Here is a 17,052-nt window from a genome sequence, read left to right as displayed (position 1 = left end):
GTTGCTAGGGCAGCAGCGGGAGGGCGTGGACCGCCTCCCCGAGAGGGGCGGAGGGAGCCTCGTGGGAGGTGCGCTGGCACCACCGAGACGTGGCTAGGCAAGGCCAGATTGAGGGAGAGAGAGGCCGTCCAGGGCCAGGGACAACGCTACTTCCGGTCTCCTCACTTCCGGCTTCGCTGCTCTTGGTGCTGGTTCTGGAGGCCGGGTTGAGAGGTCGCAGGTCCAGCTGTCCTGGGCGGTTGGTCAGTGTGAATTTGTGACAGCTGCAGTTTCTCCCCGCCCCCGAGGAGCCGAGGTGCGTGGGGGAAGGGGAAGAAGGAAAAGGTCCGGGTCGCGTTTCCGCTCACTTCTTGCCAGGGTTGAGGCGATTCCAGAGAGCGGCGGCAGGGATAAGCCTCGACTTAGACGCTACCGAGTTACCCTAAGACAGGTGAGGGCGGAGCTGGCTCGCCGGGGAAAAGGCGGGGAAAAGATGGTTTGAGGTGGTTGGCGGGGCAGACACTTTGCCTCCGGGTTCGCAGTTCTCGACTTTCATAGGGCACACCTCTCCTTAGTCTGTGCCATATCTGCCCAAGTATTCTGCCTTTGGTTTCTGTTCCTTCAGTCCCTGTCACTCTGAGTGTGCTCCCGAAACAGTCGAGTGAAGGTGTAGGACCGGCCCTTGCAGGGTGGCACTCTCTTCGCTTTGCATACACTAGGTGGGAAAAAGGGTTGCAGGATCCAGAATTCAGACTTTTCTTGACAAAGTGTCGGAGTGGGCCACCTCAGGCTTGGTATCCAACCTTCATTTCTCTCCTCCTCTCGCTGCATCCCCCACTTCCTCTCTCCCTCAGTCGGAGGGAGACAGTGATAGTCCCTCTGAGAGGTTCATCTGGCAGTGGTGCAGGAAGGAGTCCTGCCTGTGAAATGTCCCAAGCCTGACTGCGCATCTGAGGACGTCCAAGAAATGCTGGAGATTTGGAAAGGGAGTTGTGCGGTTGTCTTCCGCTCCATTCCTGTTTGCCAAGTTGCTGCTGTTTACGTGTCTAGGAAAAGGAAAGAATTTTTTAAAGAAACAGTTTTTAGACGCTAGACGTTTTTCCCTTTTACTTCATTTTATTATTACTTCCTTTGTTTTGTTCTTATCTTCCTCTAGAGCCCTTTGATTTCAGAAAGTTTATGCTTTACACTTCCTGCAGATCCTTTTGCCGCTTTTAGGATTTCTGTGCACCGCCCCTACCCTGTTTTCTCCTAAAGTACATAATTCGTCTAACTCGGTTCCTATTGTTAAGAAAAAGCCGGAAGAGATGCAGCACTTCGCACTAACTTTTGCTTTCATACTTTCACCTGCAAGGGTGTGTTCACGTTTGCCATTTAATTAACTTAATTGGCATAGCAATGTGCACCAGAAATGGTTACCTTAAGTCAGCCATCTGTTAAGGCTGCAGGAATTCTCTTTCTCTTCCCCTCCTCCTTTCTCTTTCTCTCTTCTTTTTCTTTCATTCCCTTCTTTCTTTTTTATTTCTTTTCTTTCTGTCATCTTTTTTGAGACAGGGTCTTACTCTGTCACCCAGGCTGGAGTGCATTGGCAGGATCTCGCCATACTGCAACCTCCGCCTCCCAGGCTCACGCGATTCTCCTGCCTCAGCCTCCCGATTAGCCGGGATTACAGGCGCGCGCCACTTCCGCCTGGCTAATTTTTATATTTTTAGTAGAGACGGGGTTTCACCATGTTGACCAGGCTGGTCTCCAACTCAGGGCCTCAAATGATCTGCCCGCCTGGGCTTCCCGAAGTGCGGGATTACAGGTGTGGGTCACTGCGCGCGGCCAAATTGGCCATTTCATTGCTGTTCTCTCAGGGCGGCTAGAGTCGACTGTATTTTACTACTGTTTTAATTCTGTTTTCTTATGCTTTTCCTTTGGTGTTTTTTTGTTCTGTTTACCTTGCTTAGCGTGACCCACGTCTCCTCCCAACCACCAAGTCTAACACAGTTTATCTGAGAAAACATAAAAGAAAATGTATTTTTCTGGATTAAATTCCTGCCCCAGTTATTTTAGTTCCTATTCGAATTGATAAATTGGTTTTCCTTGGATTATGATTTGTCTTAATCCTGGATGATGACTTGGGGTCCATGGCCTAAGGGTCAGCAACTTCAGGGGTCTTCCTCATTCCCACCCCTGAAATTATATACAAAGTCTGGTTTGAGTGAATTTTTTTCTTCCTGGGGAAAATGTCCATTCTTTTTATCAAATCTTCAAAGGTGATATACAGTCTCTTGATAGATTAAAACCACTGCTTAGGCAGTGTCTTTTTGAAGTTAGTGAAAGGTGTGTGTGTGTCTTGTTGAAGTTAGTGAAAACAGGGGCGTGTGTGTGTGCGTGTTTTTCCCAAAATGAAAATTGTTTGCTTTGGGACCAAGGAAAGTAGAATACAGTGATTCTTCTAGCTTGATATTGAAATCTCTACTTTGAAACGTTAGTGTTTCTAAATTTCTTCGTAGAGTTAGAGAAGGAAATGAGGCTGCCTACTTTTGTTCCTAATTTGTGGTTTTGAGGTTTCTTTTTAGGGATAGTTGTTTATGATTAATGCTCTGGAGATCCAGTGGATTTACAAACTAATGTGCTTATCTTTAATACATATTAAATATCACCAACCTACTAGGCACAGTTCAGAGTAAAAAATTTAAATTCTAGTTGTACTTTGCTTTCATTTTCTTATTTTTTTTCTGCTTGAGGCATGTACTTTAGAATTTTATTTAGTCCCAGCTACTTGGGAGGCTGAGGCAAGTGAATTGCTTGAACCCAGGAGGCAGAGGCTGCAGTGAGCTAAGATTCCACCACTTCACTCCAGCCTGGGCAACAGAGGGAGACTCCATCTCAAAAAAAAAAAAAAAAAAAAAAAAAAAGAGAGACTAGTTTATGTGAAATTAGTTTCCTTTTAAGGTAATAATGAATTCAGAAGATAGGTTATATCTAACACTGTAACAATTAAATTTGTTTGCTTACCATGTGTATTAAGCTAAGTATTTTATATTATTATCTCATGATCTCATGTGATAACCTTATAAAGTGGCTAATATCCCGATTTCTGTAGATGAAGAAAATAAAACTGAATGATTAACTGAAGCTAAAGTAGATTGCTCAGAATTGCACCAGTGGAGCGAGGATTTGAACCTAGTTCAAATCCCTGGTAGTAGTCTGACTCCAGACTAGTACTATAGACAGCTTCTACCAGGTGTCTATTATGTCCTTTTTGGAATAAGTAGGAGATATCTCACCTGATTTTCTATCAGGTGTTTAAAAAAGGTTGTTTCCTTACTTAATCTTCAGTGGATGAAATTCTGGTTGAATATCATACTGAGAAGTTTGATAAAAAGAAGTGAATTTGGAGGAGGCTGTTGGTAGAGGTTTCCTGTGGGGATGGATATAAGTCTGGGGTGTGTGTGTGTGTGTGTGTGTGTATGTATTAGAACACACACACATTCTTGAAATGAAAGTATTATAAATTCTTGAAATAAAGATTCAAATAATAAGCAGATGGTGTGTGTGTGTGTATATGAGGAGTGGAAAATGTAAAAATGAAGATTGTAAGTAATAAACTGGGCATTATAAGAGTCTGGAAATATAAATCAATTTTAGAATAATAAAATTGGGATGGAGGAAAGAATACAGAATGGAAGAAGGAAATTAAACCGGAAACTTTAATATGGCTATGGATGAAAAACCAAAATATTTGTGCAGAATGGAAAGTGAGTTGTTCCACTTAATATGGAAGTTGATGACTTAGGACCATGGCAGTCTAAAAGTCAGATATGTAGCACTAGTTCTGGATGTATGAAAATGACTGCTGGTCTGAAAATAATTTTGTTTTCCTTGATCTCTACTAGCTTTTGGCAGTCATGAAAGCCACCGAATGGCTCTTGCAGATTATCAGATATTCTTTATGAGACAAAAGTATATATTTTCTTTTCCTCTTTTCTTTATTCCTATCCTTCTCTTCCTCTATCTCTCATTCCATTCTCCTCCATTCCTTCTAAACCTTTGTCTTAGGATGGACATAGGCAGATGTTGCTTAAACCTTTAGTTGATACCTGAAAAACAAATATAAAGTCTCTTTATTAAGTACATTTTTTTCCCCTTAACAAGCATACTTATTTGAGTGAATGCTGTTCTTCAGAGTAGGCAATCTGCTTTGAAATCTACTTCTAGAATGACTGGCAGTTCAGATTGAGACATACAAAAATGAAAAGTTCTTGCCTGGCTTCATCACTTCACCTCAGTCACCAGAATCTGAATAACTTTGGGTGTTTGGAAAAAATCAGATCCTCTCTTGGAAAGACAGAGATTTGCGGCTCTGAAGGTAGTTGCAAAACAGGCAATTGCTCAAATCTTTTGTGAAAATATGGCAGTGTCTTTGCCATGTTCTCACCTAAGATAAGAATTTATATTTTATTTTTGTGTATCTGTGATAGCATTGGGCTAGCAGCTCCTTGATGTTCAAGCTCCAGCCTCATTCGTCCCTGGGGAACAGTGACACACTGCCTTTGGAACAGGATCATAAAAGCAGCAGAGTTAGTGGTAAGCCCTAAATCATCCAGATGGGGGAGTCAGTTCACCAACTTCAGTTTCTGCTAGCTTGAGATAGTCATCATAGCACAAATAAAAAATGATTATAATTGTATGGCAGACTAGAGCCAGGCCCTCCCTGGTTCCCTGAAAGCTATGAAGTGAGGGAATTGGTCACAATTTCAGCACATGTGTAATCCATTCTTGGCACACTGGTTGGAAAACTTTGCCTTAGAGGAAAGGAGTATGTTACTCTGTTTAATACCTAATGTTTGTTTAGCATGTAATAATTTACAAAGTACTTTCACATATATCCTCATTTTATTTTTTCTCCAGCCGTACCAAATAGGTAGAGCAGATAATATCACCATGTTAGAAATAAAGAAATTGATATTTAGGTAAAGTGCTTTGTCCAGGGTCACACACCTAAAAAGGGATGAATCAGGAATTTAAACCCCCAGTGGAAAGAGTCCCTGGGTTTAAGCCTGTGGTCTGTAATCACTAAAATGGCCAGAACTTATCTGTTTTGTTTCACTGCTATATATTGCCCAGGCTGGTCTTGAACTCCTGGGCTCAAGCGATCCTTCCGCCTTGGCCTCCCAAAGTGCTGGGATAACAGGCATGAGCCACTGCACTGAGCCTAAGTATTATAAATTCTTGAAATAAAGATTCAAGTAATAAGTAGAAAATGGAAAGGATTTTTTTTCTACTCCTGTAATCTCTCCACCTCTCTCCCAGTTAATTTGAAAAGTAGGGTGTTAATAATAAAAAAAAAAAAAAGAAAAGTAGGTATTGGGGATTCAGAGGAAATCTGTAAGGAAGCCGTAAACCTGCACTGTCTAATACCAGGGGCACTAGCCACATGTGGCTATTTAAGTTAGTTAAAATTAAATACCACAAAAGATTCTCTTCCTCAATTGTACCAGCCACATTTCAGTGTCAGTGTCATATGTGGCTAGTGGCTACTTTATTGAACAGTGCAAATTTAGAACATTTCCAACACTGGCCAGCCCTGCTAAAACTTTAAAATGCGACCTGATGTGATATGATGCATAATTCCTATGTTGTTGAGCCAAGAGTTTAAAAATCTGTTACCCGTAGGGCCTTGCAGTTTTTGTTTTAGCTGATGAAATATTATTGCTCTGTTCTCTCTAAGCTTTTTGTTTTAACTAAATCCAGATGTTCAAAGTCTAAGTCTGATGTTTTTCTTGGATATTTGGGGATTATAGTTAGCTGCTTTTCTAGGATAAAGATGTCGGCTTCATTAAGGGCATGAGTGTTTTATGTCTCCTTTGAGCTCTAGATCTGTATGTCCTACGGTCTTGTTGACATCCTCTCTTGAATATCTTAAAGGTATCTCAAATCCAGTATGTGTAAAATGAAACGGATTTCCCCTTCCCTCCCTACAAAACTGCACAATATTGGCTCTTCCTTTGTTCCTTTTTTCAGTGAATGACACCATTATCTTTTCATCGTAAACTCCAGAAAACTAGAAGTGATCCTTAATTCCCACTTCCTGATAGATCCAATTTATCAACAAGTTTTTAAAATTTTACTTCTTCATGTCACTTGAATTTTTCTATTTCTTCCTGTTTCCACTACTGCCACTTCAGTTTATTACCATCATCTTGCCTGAAACTTTTACAGTAGCCTCCATTCTTATCTGTCCACTTCTATTTTGGCCCCTCTCTAATTCATTACCCTTCCTGAAGGCACAGTGATTTATTTTGGAACACACATTGGATTGTCACTCTTTCTTCCTCCCCCAGTCCTTTTATGACTTCCCATTGCTTCTAGAATCAAAATAAAACTGCTTAACAATGTTTAGCTCTCCAAACTCATCTTGTACCATGTTCTGCATAACTCTCCAGTTCAACTATGCTGGCCTTGGTTAGTTCTTTGTATGCGTCTTGCTCCCTGCCTTTTCGCAAGCTTTTGTACATGCCTTTTTCTGGACCATTATTTCTTTACTTTCATTTTATTTCACTTGTTAGTTCCTAGTCATCCTTCATACCTCAGCTGAAGTTTTGCATCCTTAGAGAATATGCTATCCTCCCACATTAAGGTAATAGCATCATACATTTTCCACAGTTGCAATTTACATTTAATCGTGTGACTGTAAGATTGTCTTTCGTTCAGTGACCTATAAACTTCGTGATGGTAGGGTCCATATCTTGTTTTCTTTTTTGGCTCATTGTTGAATTTCTAGGACCTAGTTCAGTGCCTGACACCTAAATTTGACTCATTAAATTTCCCAATTGATGATATTAAGGATTTCAGTTCATTGAGTTTTATAACACAAGAATTTGAATGTGAATTTTTATCAAAATAGTGTTATAGTACAGTTTGAGCATTCCTAATCCAAAAACTTGAAATCCAAATGCTGCAAAATTTGAAACTTTTTGGAGCCCAACAAGATGCTACAAATACATAATTCCACATCTTACTTTATGTGATGAATTAAAGTCAGAGTGCAGGTGTACAACAGTTTACCCAAGAGAAAAAAGACTTGCCTCCTAACCCGCTTCAGCTGCCATGTATCTTTTCCTCACACACCCAGGTGTGCCTACGCAAGCATGCCCACAAAGGGTAATACAATGCTATGTGTATGTGTAAGAGATGATTGCTTATTGTAGCATATAAATTCAGAGACAGAAATGATGGGGATGTCAAACCACCACAGATTGTTCACATGAGTGGCTGAGATAGTGTCACCTTTGCTTTTGGATGGTACAGGTACACAAACATTGTTTCATGCAAAAAATTATTAAAAGTATCGTAAAATTACCTTCAGGCTATGTGTATAAGGTGTATATGAAATGTAAATGAATTTTGTGTTTAGTCCCTTCCTGGAGATACCTCATTATGTATATGCAAATATTCCAAACTCCAAAAAAATCTGAAATCCAAAACACTTCTAGTCTCAAGCATTTTGGAAAAGGGATAATCAACCTGTAATTAAAATTTCAGTCAGACTGTTTTTTTTTCAACTGTAAGTAAATAAATTAGTAGGCTGGGCACGGTGGCTCACACCTGTAATCCCAGCACTTTGGGTGGCAAAGGTGGGTGGATCACTTGAGGTTGGGAGTTCAAGACCAGCCTGGCCAACATGGTGAAACCCTGCCTCTATTAAAAAATATAAATATGCAAATTAGCTGGGTGTAGTGATGTACACCTGTAATCCCAGCTACTTGGGAGGCTAAGGTGGAAGATTGCTTGAACCTGGGAAGCAAAGGTTGCAGTGAGCAGAGATCATGCCTCTGCACTCCAGCCTGGGCAACAGAGCGAGACTGTCTCAAAAAAAAAAAAAAGCTGTGTTATTAATAGTTACATAAAATATGGCACAGTATTCTTAGATTATTTTGTAATAGACCCTTTTAATTTTGGATGGTTTAATTTTTTCAGAATTATTGTGAAGATAGAGCTTCCCATACCCACTTTTCCCATTATAATATATTAGGCTATGCACAGTGGCTCACACTGGTAATCCTAGCACTTTGGGAAGCCAAGGCAGGTGAATTGCTTGAGCTCAGGAGTTCAAGACCAGTCTGGGCAACACGGTGAAACCCCATCTCTACCCAAAATATGAAAAATTAGCTGGGCATGATGGTGCTGGTCTGTGGTCTCAGCTCCTCGGGAGGCTGAGATGGGAGGATCACTTTAGCCCAGAAGGTGGAAGTTGCAGTGAGCCGAGATCATGCCATGATGGTATTCCATCCTGTATGTCAGAGTGAGACTCCATTTCAAAAAAACAAATACATATTACATTAGCATAGTACATTTGTCACAGTGAACCAATAATGACACATAATTATTAAAGTTCGTATTTTATTCAGATTACCTCACTTTTCCCCTGAATTTTTCTGTTCAGGGATCCCGTCCAGGATAGCATATTACCGTTAGTGGTCATGTATCCTCTAAGTTTTGACGTTTCTCAGATTTTTTTGTTTTTGATGACAAGTTAATAGTTTTGAAGATTACTGCCTGGTCAGGTATTTTGTAGATTGTCCCTCAGCTGGTGCTTGTTTGATGTTTTTCTCATGATTAAACTAGGTGAGAGGGAGGAAGGTCATAGAAGTGCTATTCCCATCACATCATATCAAGAATACAGAGTTTTTTATTTTTTTGAGATAGTCTCACTCTGTTACCCAGGCTGGAATTCAGTAACACGATCTTGGCTCACTGCAACCTCCACTTCCCGGTTCCAGCGATTCTCCTGTCTTAGCCTCCCAAATAGCTGGGACTACAGGTGCATGCCACCACGCCTGGCTAATTTTTGTATTTTTAGTAGAGACGGGGTTTCACCATGTTGCCCAGGCTGGTCTTGAACTCCCAACCTCAGGTGATCCACCCACCTCAGCTTCCCAAAGTGTTGGATACAGGTGTGTGCCACTGTACTCGGTCAAGAATACAAACTGTTAATATAACTTAGTACCATTGATATTAACCTCAATTACCTGGGTTGAGGTAGTGTTTGCCAGCTTTGTCCACTGTGAAATTACTCTTTCCCCTCTCCTTTTGTATATTGTACTTTTTAGAAGAAAGTCTCTCTGTGAAGCACACAATTGGGGAGTGAGGAATTATGCTCTACCTCTTTAAGGGTGGAGTGTCTACATACATTTTTGAAAAGTCTTCTGTAAGGTTTTTTTTTTTTTGTCTCTTCTCCCCATTTATTCAGTCATTTATTTATATCAGTATTGACTCATGTATATTTATTTTATACTTAGGGGTAAATCCAATAGTACTTCATTAATTTTGTTGCTCAAATTGTTTCAGCTTTGGCCATTGGGAACTCTTTTAGTTGGTTCCTATATTCCTTTGACTTTTGAGATTTTTGTTTTTTTGTTTATTTGTATTACAGGATGCCTAGGCTCACCTTGTATGTTACCTACACAGGCCTAGAATCTGCCTTTTTTTCCAAGGAGCACTGATTCCTTTTACTGGAGAACAGTATTAGAAACCACCATCTGGGTACTGTGTGTGCTCATTGCTATTGGAATATCATTGCTTCTAGCCCCTCCCAGTGGACAGAGTAAGGAAATATATGTGTGTACACTAACTCATGTATGTATACATAACTATAAATATTTCTATATATAACTACATTTATGTTAAGCTATATTTTTAGATTATTTACAGTGAGCTTTTTTCACTGAAAAAATTATTGTGAATATTGAAAGGGTTTATTTTTACATGGTTTTGGGAATTTAGTAACAAAATTAAAGTAATCCTCCAATTATCCATTGCTAAGGGAGAAAAACAATTCAGATGATACCAAGTAACAGGTAACCTGTTTGATCTTTGAATGAAATCAATTACAACAACAAACCGATGGATGACCACCTCTCTTGGTTCTTGGTTGGCTTCACTGCTAATGTTCTGGAACTCAGCCATCTGTGAAGAATGAGGCCACAGTATACTGAATAATTTAGAGTTAATTTACAGCTAGTTTTCTTTTCAGAGAGTGATTTAGTTTAGAGGGTCTTATTTACTTCTCATTAGTTTCTCTGTAACACAGTTTGAGTGTGGAAATTAAAGACTTCTTCAAACAAGCAGTCAATTTTGTTACCTAAGAGTTGATTATGGTGGTAGAGATAGGCATAGTTGAGTATGTTAGGTTAACTTTTTAATTGTTTCTCATAATACATATAATTCAGAATTAACTACATTTTGTCAGGGCTTTCTACTTTTGAATTATCTAGACTGAAGTGTTTATCTTTTTTTTTTTTTTTTTTTGAGACAGAGTCTCAATCTGTTGCCCAGGCTGGAGTGTAGTGGTGAGATCTTGGCTCACTGCAACCTCTGCCTCCCAGGCTTAAGTGATCCTCCCACCTCAGCTTCCTGAGTCACTGAGACCACAGGTGTGTGCCACCACGCCAGGCTAATTTTTGTATTTTTTTGTAGACACCCATTTTGCCAGGTTGCCCAGGCTGATCAAGAACTCCTGGGCTCAAGTGATCTGCCGACCTCAGCCTCCCAAAGTGCTGGGATTACAAGCTTGAGCCACCATGCCTGGCCTGATGTGTTTGTCTTAATAAGCAACCTGAACTTAATTTATCAATATCTAAAAGAGCTTGTAGGTATTTAGCAAAATAGCTTTTACAGGTACCAGATAGTTGTTAATCTAAAGACAGAAGAGTAATGTAAATGATTCTGTGTTATCTTTAGTTATTCTGTTTATGAAAATAAATGTAATATACTTTGAACATATTGTGTAGTAAGCCATTTTCAGTTCTTTTGCATTGGACAGTAAGGAAAATGATTCTTTTTTTCTTGTTAGAACTGCCATCATAGAAAACAAAATCATTTTAAATTATTTTCACTAAAGCAAAAGCTTCTATATTTTGGATATTTTCAACTCTGAACACACAGTTTTATTTTTTATTTTTTTTTGGGTGGGAGGAAGGCAGGAAGGAAGGGAATAAGGACGGTAGGGAGGAAGGAAGGGATGAAGGAAGGAAGGAAGGGAGGAAGCGGGGAGGGAGGGAGGGAGGGAGGGAGGGAGGGAAGGGAAGAAAGGAAATCAAGCAATGAAAGAGACATTGCCGACCTGGATCTAGAGGTTTACAAGTTGATTTCTTTTTTTTGAGAGAAGGAAAGAAAAAAAATAAAAAAATAAGTAAAGGAGAGGAAGAAAGAGGAAGAGAAAGAGGGAGAGTAAATGGAAATATTGCTTTATTTTGAAAAAAATTGGGTATTAATAATGGCCAATCAATGTTTCATTTAAACTTATGGGTAGGTGTGATGTGGTATTGACAAGAATGTATATTTTGTGTATTTGAAGTGGAGAGCTCTATAAATATTTATTAAGTTTACTTGTTCTGGATCTGAGTTCGAGTCCTTGATATCCTTATTAATTTTCTGTCTCATTGAATCTAAGTCTCCTATCTGGGTGTTAGGATCGTTAGCTCTTGTTGTTGCATTGATCCTTTTACCACTATATCTTTGTTGCTTTAAAATCTATTTTATCCGATACAAGAATTGCAACTCCTGCTTTTTATTTATTTATTATTTATTTTTGCTCTCCATTTGGTTGGTAAATCTTTCTCCATCCCTTTGTTTTGAGTCTTTGTGTATCCTTGCATGTGAAACAGGTCTGGATGTAACATGCCGTTGGGTTTTGGCTGTGTCTTTTGATTGGGAATTTAGTCAATTTAAATTTAGGGTTACTGCCATTTGATGTTGACTGGCTGTTTTATCCATGTGTTGGTGTAAATTCTTCTTTATGTTGGTGCTCTTGACTTTTTGGTGTATTTTTAGAAAGGCTAATACTGGTTGTTTCTTTCTGTGTGTAATGCTTCTTTCAGAAGCTCTTGTAAAGCAGGCCTGGTGGTAATAAAATCTCTGAGTTCTTGCTTGTTCATAAAAGATTTTATTTTTCCTTCAGTTATGAAGCTTAGTTTGGCTGGATATGAAATTCTGGGCTGAAGGTTCTGTTCTTTGAGGATGTTGAATATTGGCCCCCACTCTCTTCTGGCCTGTAGAGTTTCTGCCGAGAGATCTGCTGTAAGTCTGACAGGCTTGCCTTTGTGGGTTATCCGACCTTTCTCTCTGGCTGCCCTTAGTATCCTCTCCTTCGTTTCAACCCTGGTGAATCTAATGATTATGTGCCTTGGGGTTGGTCTTCTTGAGGAATATCTTTGTGGTATTACCTGGGGTTGAATGTTGACCTGCTTTGCTAGTTTAGGAAAATTTTCCTGAATAATATCCTGAAGGGTATTTTCCAGCTTGGATTCATTCTCTCCCTCGCATTCAGGTACACCTATGAAACGTAAATTTGGTCTTTTCACATAGTCCCACATTTCTTGGAGACTGCTCATTCCTTTTTATCCTTTTTTCTCTAATCTTTTCTTCACGTTTTATTTCATTAAGTTGGACTTTGACCTCTGATATCCTTTCTTCTGCTTGAACAATTCGAGTGTTTAAACCTGTGCATACTTCTCGGAGTTCCTGTATTGTATTCTTCAGTTCCATTAATTTACTCATACTCCTCTCTAAGTTGTCTATTCTCAATAGGATTTCATCAAACCTTTTTTCAAAGTTCCTAGTTTCTTTACATTGGGCTACAAAATGTTCTTTTAACTCACCGAAGTTTGTTATTATCCATTCCTTGAAGAGTGATTCTGTCATCAGGAGGCGCTCGTTCTCCATCAAGCCTTGTTCCATTGTCGATGTGGAACTGTGATCATCTTTAGAGGGAGAGGCGTTCTGACTTTGAGTATTCTCAGCTTTTTTATGCTGGTTTCTTCCCGTCATTGTAAATTTATCCTCCTGTCGTCTTTGAAATTACCAACTTTCAGATTAGGTCTCTTGAGTGGACGTCCAGGTTGTTAGTTCCCAGGGCCAGAGCAGCGGCGTTAAAACTGATGGTGCTCTTCTGCCCAGGATTCTCCTGTCGGGCTTCCTCCTTGTGTCTGTAGTAGGCGACTCTGCCTTCCCAGGGCTCCAAACCTCGGTCAGAAGGGGAACCGGTCCCGTTTACTCTGCGCCGAGCGCTGCCGCATAGAGGTGCCGGTGGAACCGCTGCGCCCACCACGAGAGTCGCGCTGGCGACTCGTGTGTTTCCTCCACTGGGGGCCATCTTCTGCTTCGTGAGTGACCAGACTTTGTCTGAAAGTGTGGCGTCCTCTAGTTCTCCGCGCCTTCCCTGAGAGCTGCAATCCCGGGATGTTAGCAATCGGCCATCTTGGATCGTTCCTGAACACACAGTTTTAGAATGAAGTCATGTAACTCAGTTTTTTTTATTGTTAACAAGTCAATTCAACTTGAAAATTAGTATTCAATTATGAAATCAAACAAGTCTTTTTCAGGTTTCAAGCAATGTCATCTTGGTATAAGCTCCGTTTTCTGAATATAAACCTATTTTCATTGTAATTTCTAAAAATCCAGTAGGTTTCTGGATATTATAAAGATGTGAATACAGATATAATTGTGCAAATTTCATAGTATTTTATTTTGAGGTGAGAATTTTGTTATAGCTTATAAAAGATATTTTCCTCTTCAGACCTCAGGGCTATTTTGAGACCTACAAATAAATATGACCACTAGCTGCTTCAGTTCTTGCTATTCAAAAGGTTAATCTTTATGTTAAGTATAATGTGATATTAGTCAACAGAAAGAATATTTCTTTTTCTTTTTAACCTTGAGCAAATTTTATATCTGATTGTTTAAAAAGAATTTTTAAAAGTTGTGATAATATAAAAATGTGTGGAAATTGTGACTAAATAATTAAAAATAACTTGCAAATTAAACATATTCTCATGGTAAAGAAAAAAACTGATTGTACCATTCTCTTCCTGTTTATCCATGAATGAGAAAAATGGGCATATTCCAATAGATTTCATCAAAAGTGAAAGAAATAGAGCCACTTAAAAAAATCTTTAGAATGATAACTAATCTCTGGAGTATCAATGATATAACAACCTAAAGAAACTAAGCAAAATCACATCAAAGCAAGCCCAAGTTTTGCTACTTTTTGCTTTTAGTGTTTTCTGTTTACCTCTTTTTATTGTCTTTGACTCACCAGTTACAAGTTCTTAATGTTACATATCATTATTTATAGTACTTTTCAAACTTTTTTTTTTTACTAACGTACATTTAGAAAGAGTAATAACTCTTAAAACATTTCTTCAAAGACTCATATTTTATCATAAAAAATCAGTAAATTTCTTTGAAGACTTATGTGTGTTATTTTATTCAAGTGAATTTTGCGTTAGATTCCATTATATTTATTTTAGTGAAAAAGAACGTAAATTTATATTCCAATACGATGCGCCATGTTTATCTTGTCTGCCGTGTTTATATCTGCCTTCCAGTGTCTTGGGCATACCACTTAAGACCACCTGTTATATGAGTACCTGAATTTGAAAAATCCACATCATGATTTTTGTTCAACACTCCTGCCATAAATCCTTTAGTATTAGACTTCTGAATCTTTAAGCTCAGTGTTCTCATGGAGACTGAAGGAATTTTAGGGATTATGGCAAATGTAATACCTCCTGCTCTCTCTTTCCTGGGTCTTAAGAAGACCCTAAATGCATTTAAGAGTGGTAGAGTATAAAATTCTCCCTCACTTTAAAATATGGGAAAAGATCTTATAGTTTCCCTCTGTATAGTTTTGGTCTATTCAGTATGTATATGTTAAAGTGTGACTTTTATAGCAAAATAACAGCAGCCACAAAGAGTTGGATTTTAAACTTCAGGTGATATTATTTATTCATTTTTACAAATTCTAATTAGTAATTCACTTTGTAGGTCTTTGGTTCTTACACTCATTAGTTAGAAAATACCTCTGGCTGATTTATAGATAGAACCCCCAGAGATGACTTATGACATTTTTGGCCTCCAGTATAACTGGCCTGTGAGGGGTGAACATTACTGGTGGTTTCGTAGTAATAATTTATCATTCTGTTTTAAAGGCAGCCTTCAAAGATAACTGAATTCATGTAAAAGTTAGAAAATGTATAACCTAAACAGCACAAATTATAGGTCATTAACTTCTTAAATCTTGTTACTTCCATGTATTTTTGTTATCAAAGTTATAAACAGGAAGACCTTTAAGAAATAAATATGAAGTGGATCAGAACATTTAAGGAATATAAATAAGATTTAGTACCTGTCTCTGTAATTCTCAGAAATTTTATTTGATATTTCTCTATCTGCCCTGGGTTATTTGGTCTCTTCCAGAATTGAATGATAATGATATACAGTAGTCTTCCCATAGTCTTGGGGGAGATAGTCGAAGACCCACATACCTGAAACTGTGGGTAGTCCCAAATAATGTATATACTAAGGTTTTCCTATATATACATTCCTATGATAAAGTTTAATTTGTAAATTAGGTACAATAAGATATTAACAACAGTAATAATAAAATAGGACAATTATAACAACATATTTTCCTAGTCTGTTTGGGTTGCTATAAAGGAATACCTGAGGCTGAGTAATTTATAAAGAAGAGAGGTTTATTTTCAGACCGTGATTGACAGTGGATATCAAACTGCGGAAAGCTAAAATGTGGATAAGTGAGGGAACTACTGTATTTTCCTCATTGGCGCTGCTGTTTTATACAGGGCGTCAAATGATAACTTCTATTTCACAAGATACTAAAAGAACAAAAATGGACCACCTTAACCATCTATTTTCCATTTCACTCTTTACTATCCCTACAGTGAGGCCTTTATTTTGGCCTCACTGGAAGAGATTTCCTCCTTTTATTTGAAGTGTAATTCCTCTAGCTTTGTTCAGAATTTAATTTTTTAAAAAAAAATCTTATTTTAATCTAATTTTGGACTTGCAGAACAGCTGCAAAAATAGTACAGAGTTCCCTTAAATTCGTCACCCCATTTCCCCTAATGCTAACATCTTACATAACCGTAATACTATCATGAGTAAGAAATTAACATTGGTATAATATTATTAAACCATAGCTCTTATTAAAATGAAACCAAATTTTTAACTGCCTTTTTCAGTCCCAGGATCCTTATAGGAACCCATATTGAATTTAGTGATTTCTCCATAGTCTCTTACAGTTTTTAAGTTTCTGACACTTTCCTTGTCTTTTATGACTATGACACTTTTGAAGAGTGCCAATCGGTTATTTTTAGAATAGCTCTTCAGTTTGGGTTTGTCTGATGTTTTCTCATGATTGGACTGAGCCTATGCATTTTTGGCAAGAATATCACAAAAATGATGTCATGTCTTTCTTAGTGCATTGTATTGAGGGGTTTATGATGTATGTCTTAATGCTTATGATTACTTGATCACTTGGTTGAGTGTACTGTTTTTATACTGTGAAGTTATTATCTTTCCCTTTTTAGTTGATAAGTATCTTGTTGGAGCTACTGGAGACTGTGTAAATCCAGTTTCTTCTCAAACTGTTGCTCTCTAATTTTAGCGTCTATCAAGTAGATCCTCTGCAGTATTTGTGATATTTGCCTGATGTTGATTGTTTGCCACTTTGCTTCCTATGTTAATTTACTTACTGTATTCTATTGTGAAGAAGAGTTGTCTCTTTTCTTCCATTTACTTATCAGATGGTTTATATCAGCATAGATTCATTAATATTTTACTCTTTGTTTTTTATCTAGCACTATTATTTATTTTGTTGCTGAATTTGTTCCAGCATTGACCATTATGGGCTCCTTCAGGTTGGTTTTTGTGCTCTCTCAACAAACCTCCATCTGCTTTTGAAGTTTTCTTTATTTTCTGACACCATATGAGTATGTGGAAATTACCATGGTTCAGAATTACCAAGAGTCAGAATTATTACAAAATATACTGTATATCTAGAGAAGTGTCACTCCATCCTTAGCCTTGCTATGCTGTTCCCATGCCCTTTCCCACTTCTTCCTATCCCTTTCTCACCTGCCCATGGTAGGTAAGCTATCTCTTTAGATTTTGGTTTATCCTTCCTGTGTTTCTTTCACTTTGCTTTTCCAGTAGAAACATGTATTTTCTTATATCCCCCTCCATTCTTACATGAACATAGCATACTGTAGGTATTGT

At 38.3% G+C, this 17,052-nt stretch overlaps 1 protein-coding gene across 8 annotated transcripts in view; it reads left to right on the top strand.

Moving 5' to 3' along the window:
- The first annotated feature begins 163 nt into the window (after positions 1-163).
- The window catches only part of ARFIP1 (ARF interacting protein 1), a 125,587-nt gene continuing 108,698 nt past the window's right edge, over positions 164-17,052 (top strand). For 4 of the 8 annotated variants that reach the window (XM_002745392.6, XM_002745391.6, XM_035292854.3 and 1 more), the window contains exon 1: positions 164-295. The gene's annotated coding sequence lies outside the window, so the exon portion shown is untranslated. Of the gene's footprint in view, positions 431-17,052 lie in introns of all 8 variants that reach the window. The other 4 variants (XM_078367839.1, XM_035292855.3, XM_008992599.4 and 1 more) reach the window with 1 other exon arrangement.

This window comes from Callithrix jacchus, chromosome 3, assembly GCF_049354715.1.
Source record: "Callithrix jacchus isolate 240 chromosome 3, calJac240_pri, whole genome shotgun sequence".
NCBI classification, from domain to species: Eukaryota; Metazoa; Chordata; class Mammalia; order Primates; family Cebidae; genus Callithrix; species Callithrix jacchus.
The sequence above is the reverse complement of the archived record's forward strand: the minus strand, read 5'-3'. Positions and strand labels throughout refer to the sequence as shown.